Source organism: Poecilia formosa, unplaced genomic scaffold, assembly GCF_000485575.1.
Source record: "Poecilia formosa unplaced genomic scaffold, Poecilia_formosa-5.1.2 Scaffold115, whole genome shotgun sequence".
Classification (NCBI taxonomy): domain Eukaryota; kingdom Metazoa; phylum Chordata; class Actinopteri; order Cyprinodontiformes; family Poeciliidae; genus Poecilia; species Poecilia formosa.
The window spans coordinates 1,533,521-1,542,442 of record NW_006800054.1 but is presented as its reverse complement, the minus strand read 5'-3'; the positions used below and the strand labels follow the sequence as shown (position 1 = coordinate 1,542,442).

Below are 8,922 nucleotides of genomic sequence, written 5' to 3'. Positions count from 1 at the left end.
ACTTCCCCACTGTAAGCAGTTCTCTTTTATATTACTAAAAGCTGGAACATTTTAATTAAGTCTCCACCACAATGCTGAAATTGACTTTATGTATAATTGTTCATTATACGTCTTGTTTTCAACAGTGGGGAAATTAAGGGGCGTCAAATGAATGAATCTCAGACATGATTAGTCCTCTTCATCCCAAATGGATAATTTTCTTTTAATGCCCAGCACGAGCTTTGATGCAAAGTGAAATTGATACTAGATGCATGAGAACATTTAATGAATTGCCAATTTTGTTCTCAAAATCCAGCTAGCGGAGGTTCTGTGGGGAAATTTAAAATCAGGATATGCATTGGACGTTCGAGTTTTGGAACGATACCATCATGTTGATTTTTTTATTGACAATATAAACATATTTTTGTATACTTGATGTGCGTTGTTTGAAGATAACACAGGTCTGCCTCTGCTTTCTTGAGTCCGCTTTTCTCTGAGTGGATCTCGTCTTCAAGCACACTGGAGGCCTTGCAGATCCGTCTCCTCAACCTCTGTGTTATCTGTGATGATACGCCCCCACGCTACCGAGCTCAGTCAAAGACCATCCCATGGTTTGCAATGTTAATTACAGATCTTTTGATGTGATAGAACACAGCCCTGTAGAGATTGATTACTCTTTGAGCTAAGTTGTCTTCCAATTACTTAGACAATTAGCCAACTAATTAAAATACTTACCCTGCACATTGAAAAAGGAAGAGGAGTACCGCTGTGAGGATCTCCCTTGATATATGAGCTGCCAGCGATTCTCAGAGTGTCTCGACTGAAGAGGAGAAGGCCTGGTGTGACGGCTGAAGCTCAGGAGAAAAAAAAAAAAGGCCTGAACCCAGCGCAGAAGACTGGGAGAATAATGTGGATCGAGCATTTGGAGGCGTTCGTCACTTCTTGTTGATTGAGGATAAGAATGTTTGACAATCAATCATTTCAGAGATGCTTTGACTGCCTGACAAATAACAGACTCTCGACGGCGAGCTCAAATATTGAAAATTTAAATAGCTTTTGGTTCCACTCAGCATTTGGCTTGTTATCTGAGTGATATTAGAATGGAAAAGCTTAAAAAAGTGGAGTGGATGTTCAGCTTGAAGTTTTTTTTCAGACAAATAATTATTCGCCAGACTTGAATCCACTGACATATATTGTAATATTTACATTCAAATCATCTAGTTGGTTTGAAAATGTCAGATTGGGTCTTAATGAGTCATCCTCAGATAATAAAACAAAAGTAATAAAAGAAAAAAACCCTTGAGGCATAAAAATTATTGTAATGTCTGATAGAAAATGGCTAGTTTTTCATTTTTCTTATCAAAATATTGAATTTGGTGCTCATTCAATTTCAAACAGAAGCTATGTTTGTTCATCTTAAGTCCCAAATGTCCAAGACAACTGCGGTCCCCGTGGGTCTGTGTGAAAACTTTTGCAGAGAGGTGTCTGTATGAGATGCCTTTTCCCATCTATAATTGTTGACAATGCAGTTTCTTCTTAGTTACTTCTTCATTACTGAGAAAAACAATTAGAAGCCCAAAATTCAAATGCATACTGAACTGGTACCGTTTTTCTCTTTTTTAAACAACAGAGAAATGCTTTTGAGGAGGCTGAGTATGAGAACCCCTGTCTTCAAGTTCAAATATTGTGGACAATAATCTAAGGCACACAATCAGGTCTAACTCTCAAAGTCTGGATTTGAATGAGATTAAGATGGTCTGACATTTTATTCTTTAGCATTTATTTAGGATCTGACATTGATCTTGAGAATTTGTTCATCTTTCTGATTTTTACTGGAGGGTGACATCCAATTTTAAGAATTACTATCACCATCTATTATGCTGGAGTGTGGACCAGAGTATCTCCCTTTAGTCTAAATTCCTATATATAATCCTGTTTCCTTCAACAATTTAATAACTGTTTTATTTATTTTATGTTTAATTAATTTTTGAGCATTTGAAATCTTACTGGTCTTATACAAAATTGGCAACACACCTGCACTTCATTAGACCATACCACAACAGAACAAGTCAAGACAAACAACAAAATCTAAACAGAGAAACAGGATAAGATCATTCATCTAACTTACAAACTTATCTACATAACTAAATGGCCTGCAAAATAAAACATGTAACAGAGGGCAAAAAAACCCCCCCAAAAAACAATACAATACAATAAAAAATAACCCCTCAGTTTGGTAGAACCCAGTGATGCAATCAGTGTTACAGTCATTTGAACAGGAAATGCTGGGCCAGCTCCTCCCATACACCTACTCAGGCTGTAGCATCTGACATGGACAAACAGTGGTGAGTGAAAAAAGAAAGATCAATAAATTACCATAAATGTGCCTTGAAATAAAAGAAACCAGAAATGTTTAACTAAAACATATACATAGATGTACACTGCAACACAACACTAGCACAAACAAACCTGTGATAGTGAGTGAAGCAAAGTTGCAACAGCAATGTTACCATTGTGACCAACTATGGAAAAATAAAGTGAATCAGAAATGAGAATACAGGTCAAGTGGTAAACGCAAACTGAACCACTTTATCAAAGAGAAAGAAAAAATAAAAGTTGAATAGTTATGTTAAAACATTTTCTTAAATAAAAAAAACAACCTCAGCACAACATGGACACATTTTTATTTTTATAAATAACAATAAAACTAAAGAACTAAATTCTTTAGTTTTCTTTTCAAAGTTGGTGGGTGCGGCTTATATTCTGGTGCACTCAGTAGTCTAAAAATTACATGGTAGTGAGTAATTCATGCAAGAGAAGGCTCAACCAAATTTCAGAAACCTAAAATTTATGTTTAGGAGGAAGAGAAAAACTAAAAGATTTTCTTTGTTTAGTTTTTGAGGCCCATGACTGACTGAGGGCTGACTGAGGCTCATTGTCATGTTCCCTCAGCCCCAGCTGGGCAGCTCCATTATTGCCCTTCTATTGTAATGTTAATGCAGTGTTATCTGTGCAGAGGACAAATATGCACTGGACAATGGGGGTGCTGACATGCATTTAATTTATGCATCCATAATTAGTTTTGATGATGTCGATAATTATGTTGTACTTATGATGTTTTTTTTTTCTTTTTTCCTTTGCAAACCACAGAAGCACCTTATAGCTTTCCCTTTTTCTGATCAAATATGCAAATATGTCAAAATGTTTTAAACTGAAAAGTCAGTTTGAAACAGTATTTGTTAGATTGATAAAACTATTTTAGTGCATCATTGAAAGTATATTCAATTTGTGGACTTTATTTTTGCTTGAACTGCCCCAAATTTCCCAAAACGGATCATCCCAGACTAATTTTAGTTGGATGTTTTTGTGCTGGCCATCTTTGCCTTGCAGAACAAGCTTCCGTTTTTATTTACTCATTAAAAAATAAATAAAATTAGAAAATTGATCACAAACCTAAATTTAAGTCTAGTGCAATCACATAAAATTCATTATTGAGTCTTTGGGACTTTTTTAGAACTAAGAGGAGTAGGGAGCCTTCTGTGAGATCACATCACACACACACACACAAAAAAAATCTGTACTTTTCAACCTCAAACAGCGTCGTCTTATTTATCTTTATGATTTAAAGTTTTAGTTTAAATAAATTAAAAATGCCGTGTTTCACATTCCATCAAAAATACTTCATCCTAGGCATAAAGTATTCAAATTGAATCTTCATACAAAAATTTAATCTATCAAAGCATTACTTGAGTCCAGTTTTGTGTTTTCTTCTTTCTTCCCGCTGTCTGTTTCCAGCTCAAACAGTGTGCCCTATTGAAGTCTCTGTTGCAGGATCTAAAGCCCCCCTGTGATTAGAAGGTCAGCAAGTCTGGGAGATCAAACCCTCCTTCCTCATCCTCTAATCACCGACGATATAAAACAATCTTAGCACCATTTAACCTGCACAGGGCTCTTGATATGGCTTGGCATGCTCTGTCTCTATTAATCAATCAGCTTCATGCCTTCATGAAATCTGCGATGCAAATGTGCATTATTGCTGTAGGTCCTTTCTCCAGGGAACTGTTTTTTTTTTTTGTTTGAAATATCCAGCTCTCTGGTGACAAATTTTCTCTGCTTACATGTAGCTGAAGTTGGTGGCTGTAACTGCAATTAGTTGCAGAAGGACATTACTCAGTTTTCATGAAGCTGCAAATACTAGAGATCTTTCATTGTTTTACTGCTAATGGCCATTTAAACGTAACAAATGACATTACTTTCTGACAAATATTACAGTAATCTGCTAATTTAGCCTCATTAGAGGGCAACATTTATGATAATATGGGCATAACTGAGGCAGATCTAATTCTGCGTGCTATTTTCTGTGGATAGTTTTCTGGACTGGAATATTTTAAAACTGATTGCAGATTCTTTAAAATGCAGATTGGGATTTGTGAAGACACAAAAACTTTTGATTCTTAGATTTTCCTAGATTTTTGGGGTAAATATCTTGTCTCATTGTTATGAACCCAGTATCAGTTATCTTGTTGTACCTTGAACTGGGTATATTGTTCCACCACTGGTGTCCTGAGAACGCCTCAGAATGGATCAGAATGGATCTAGTATTACTTTAGCAGTATTCCAGTTTTAGTACCATACTGGTAAAGTATTCCAATACTTTACCAGAAGGTCAACTATTGGAATACTTGACCTTCTGGTATTTCTGTTTGTTGGAACAGACCAAAACTAAAAAGAAAGGCAAGTTTGGTGAACATTTACCTATACCCTTATTGTCTTTAGCTGACAATATGGGTATATGTAGTACAGTTTTCTTTGTCTATGTGAAGATTTGCTTCTTTGTCTTGAGGAACGGCATGCTCCTTGAATCAGTGGCTATTTTACTGTGGCTAACCACATAATGTCCCTTCCTGCTGCTCTATATGATCTGGGAGCTGTGTCAAATGGCTGCTCCATCGTCTCAGGCTGGCTGGACTGCTGATGAGAGCAACATAAACTACCACACAATATCCCATCATCTCTGGCCACTTAGTTCCTATCATTGTCAGAGGTTATTTTGCCCTTATGAGGGGTAGAAGGTTTTCAGTGTCAGTAGTGGATGATTAATGGCTTGCTGTGGCTCCCTCCGTCTGAAAAGTGCATAATATTCGTCTAGAACAAGATTTTCCCTTACCTGCAACCCTCTTAGCAGACGCCTGTACGCCATGAGAGGAATTTTTAATTCCATGGAGACCTTTGTCCCCTTGAACTTATTTAACACATTTGTTCTTCTGACTCAAAAAAAAAAAAAAATTGTAATTGATTTTCAAGTGGTAAGTCACATTTACATCTGTCTGTTCCCTCGTGATTAATCAAGTCTAATTAGCAACACAAGTGGGGACATAACGTGTTTGGAATCAGAAGGTAGTGATATTGTTGGTTGGTGACATCAGTAGCATACATTCACAAGCCATTTATTAGACATTCCTGTTCAACTGTTTGTTGACACAAATGGCAAATCAGCCAATGACAGAAACATGTAACCTGCCGAAATTCAAACTGAGCTTCAGAATTTGGAAGAACAGAAATTTCAATGACTTTGAAAGTGGCATGGTTGTGTTTGAATGGCTTGAGATGACAAAATATTCAAAAAGTCACAGTTGATCAGATAAGGTCAGAAAAGGTCAGATAAGAATGAGCCGACAGGTTGAAGATGATAGAAAGGCAACAGTAGCTCATTAGATCACTCTTTACAATCAGAGGAACTAGAATGCAGTGTCTTAATGCTTTTAATTCATCAAGCCTTGAAATAGATTGACTACAGCAGCGTAGGACCACAGGGGGAGCCATTCCTACAATCTGGAACAAACTAAGGTTATGATTTGCATAGTTTTATACACCACTTTTCATCCTCTGACTAGATTTTCTCATAAGACACAGGCTCTGACACGACACCACTTCTGCAGACCATCAGACTCACGAAAGCGGGAGTATACACCAGACGACCCACTGGTGTCCACACAAGCCAGTCCGGCAGTAAACCGAAAGCTAATTGAGTAAGATCGCTGTTTCACTCTTTCATTTATTCTCTGTGCTACTCAGGACATGCCATAGGTAAATTCACCATTTTTTTGTGAGTAAAAGATTTTAGTTTGTATTTCCTGTCTCACTCATAACATTGTTGTCAAATTGCTGGTATATATTGTTTGGACAGTCTGAGACATAGTCATAGGGAGTCTCGAGCAGTCTGCTCGGCCCAGTTGACTTCGTCATCTGACCTGATTTTCCGTTGGATCAGATCCCAAAACAGTTCTGGTGTGTTTTGGGCCTTACATTGGACAATGAATGATTGGAAAAGTTTGATAAATCTCGCCATTTATCAATTTGGTGTAACCAATATAAAAGCATTTATCCATCCTCACATTCCCTAATGCTTCAGGTAGGTGGTGTATAATAGGTAGATATTTTCTTGACATGCTATGGGCTGTGAAACTTAAACCTAATATCATGTAAATGCCACAGCCTATCTGAAAATTGTTGTTGCTAACCCTGTTCACACCTTTCTGTTCACATGGTACCCATTTTCTGATGGCTATTTCTAGTGTAATGCTGCACCAGATGACAAAGATCAAATCATATTCAAATGGTTCACCACCACACTTCACTGACCTCCACAATCACTGGAATTTAATCTAATAGAGCACCTTTGGAAAGAGGTGGAATAAGAGATTGGAGCATTTGGTTCTAATAAGATATAACTAATAAAATTACTAGTTGGTGTCAGTTTTAAAGAGATTGTAGCAAAATGACTAACTCTGAGAGTAAAAATATCTAAGAAAATATCTCCTTGTGACAGGCATTTGTGATACTCAAGAGAAGCAAAATACTTGAATATGTTTGTTTGTGGCGTTGTTTCGCTGAGAAACTGTCATCGCTGTGAAAGCCAAACAGAAAGCTGCCTTTGTATCATGACCTTTACCATAGAACACTGTTCTTGTTTCGAAATCCCTTCGAGTGCAAGAAACAACCAGACTCTGCTGGGGCCTATACGACTCAAATTATATCATTTGTCCAATTTGCTATTGTTTCATCCATGTCAGGATAATTTGCTTTGGGTTTCCCCGTAATGTCTTGGGTTTTAGCTGCCCCCCCTGAGAGAGCTGCTGTACTGGATGTGCCCTAGATAGACTGTTTATCAAGTGCTCCACGTTCTGTCAAGTTGACTTTCCGAGCATGATGCACGGATAAAACTTCATTTCACCAACAGTCTCAGGAGGACTGAGGCTGTGACCGTAGTGGGAACCTGTTTACCTGGGGCATTAATTGGGTCGGAGTCAAAGCACGGCGGCAGATAGTCTCATTGAGGATAAAGGCAAGCCAGCTATCATTACTCAACACCTACTGTATAATGACAGCTTCATTTCTCCCTCAGTAGCGATCTCGCTTCCAATTAATCTCATCATCTCTCCCAACAGTTGAAAAGTCAGAAGTCAAACAGATTCAACATATGTTTTCATCAACGTTGTGTTGTAATCTGTGCGCTGGCAAGGATCTGTCATGATTTTTCATGCAACCTATAAAGACCACCTTTTCTTCAACGTTACATTTGTCATGATAAATTGCTCTAAACTCTGCATTCAAATAAATTATTTAGAGATATTTTTTTTGGTGCTTCCCAGTAAGTACGAATTTGACATCTGGATGAGAAAATTTGTTAATCAGCTTGTGGGCTGAGTGAGTCACTCCTTGCCTCCTGGGTTCTACAAGAACAGACAGGGACCACAAGCAGCACCAAACATCTGAACAGTTTTGTCTAACTCCTCTAAATACAACAGACTGTAGGTTTTTTTTTTTTTGCAATGACGAGAGATTCTTCACACAAACAAGGGGAGACTGGCTGTCTTAGCCATTAAATTTACAGAAAAGTTGAAACATCATCTTTCTGCCTCATCTTGTGCAGGCAGGGTGTCATGCTTCTCCAATTAATTGCCTTTTTACCAAATGTATCTTCGCACAATATCTTGTTATATCTTTTGATTGCATGTGCTTAATCCTTATCATAATTGGAGTTGCACGCTGCCGCTGGGCCATTTGTGTCTCATACCAAATTAGGCTTAAAATTGTTTACTGAAATTAAGATTCTGTTCACTGCAGCTAAGAATTTTATATCACAGAAACCAATTATGCCGCTATATTAAAAATTAAGAGCAAGGGAAAGAAACATGAATATAATGATATTTTGGATGGCAATCTGTTGTTCTTTTTCATATTCCGACAGGAGATGATGTGCCTTTACATCAAGGGGTCCAGACTTCTTGTTTATTTTATTGGCTCTTGATAGCACATCAACAATTCCCTCAGCAAACAAATCAGTCCGCTCAACCATTCGGGAACCAGAAGATCAGTGAAGCCAGTCCTCCTTGGAAGTATTTTAGGTCTCAGGCAGAGGAGGAATAATAATCATAACCATGAATGGGCTACACGGGTAATGGAGCACTACGTCTGTCCCTGTTTGGTATGTGAGGGTGTTGCCTTTACGCAGGTTGAGGGATGTCAGTGAATTGTACAGGCATTGAGAGGTCAAGGCAGACTGCACAGTCATTAGCATAGCTCATAGATGAGCCATCAATTCAATCAGAAAATGTAACTTTTGTCTTGTTGACCAGAAAACAAACAATTTTCCTGTGCAAAAGATTTGGCAAACCCACTTATTCAAAAATAATGATGTAGGGGTTTGTAACATTTTTAACAGGTTCAATGGTTCATTGATAATCCTATGTGATAATAAATCTTTATTTTCAGAATGTATGTGTATGTTAGCTAATTACAGCAAGGCTTATTTACCCAAAAGATTATAGTTGTATGTGATGTAGCAACCAATCCTAATTAAATCAATGTAAAATGGTGAAAGAAAACTGATTTGGCCTCCAATTATTATGCATACACTATATATATATATATATATATATA

The 8,922-nt window shown here is 37.4% G+C and overlaps 1 long non-coding RNA gene across 1 annotated transcript in view; it reads left to right on the top strand.

Annotated features, from left to right (window-relative positions):
* The first annotated feature begins 2,259 nt into the window (after nucleotides 1-2,259).
* Nucleotides 2,260-8,922, top strand: part of LOC103143801 (uncharacterized) — a 14,483-nt gene continuing 7,820 nt past the window's right edge. The window contains exon 1 of the long non-coding RNA XR_476833.2: nucleotides 2,260-2,324. This is a non-coding gene — a long non-coding RNA (uncharacterized LOC103143801). The remainder of the gene's footprint in view (nucleotides 2,325-8,922) is intronic.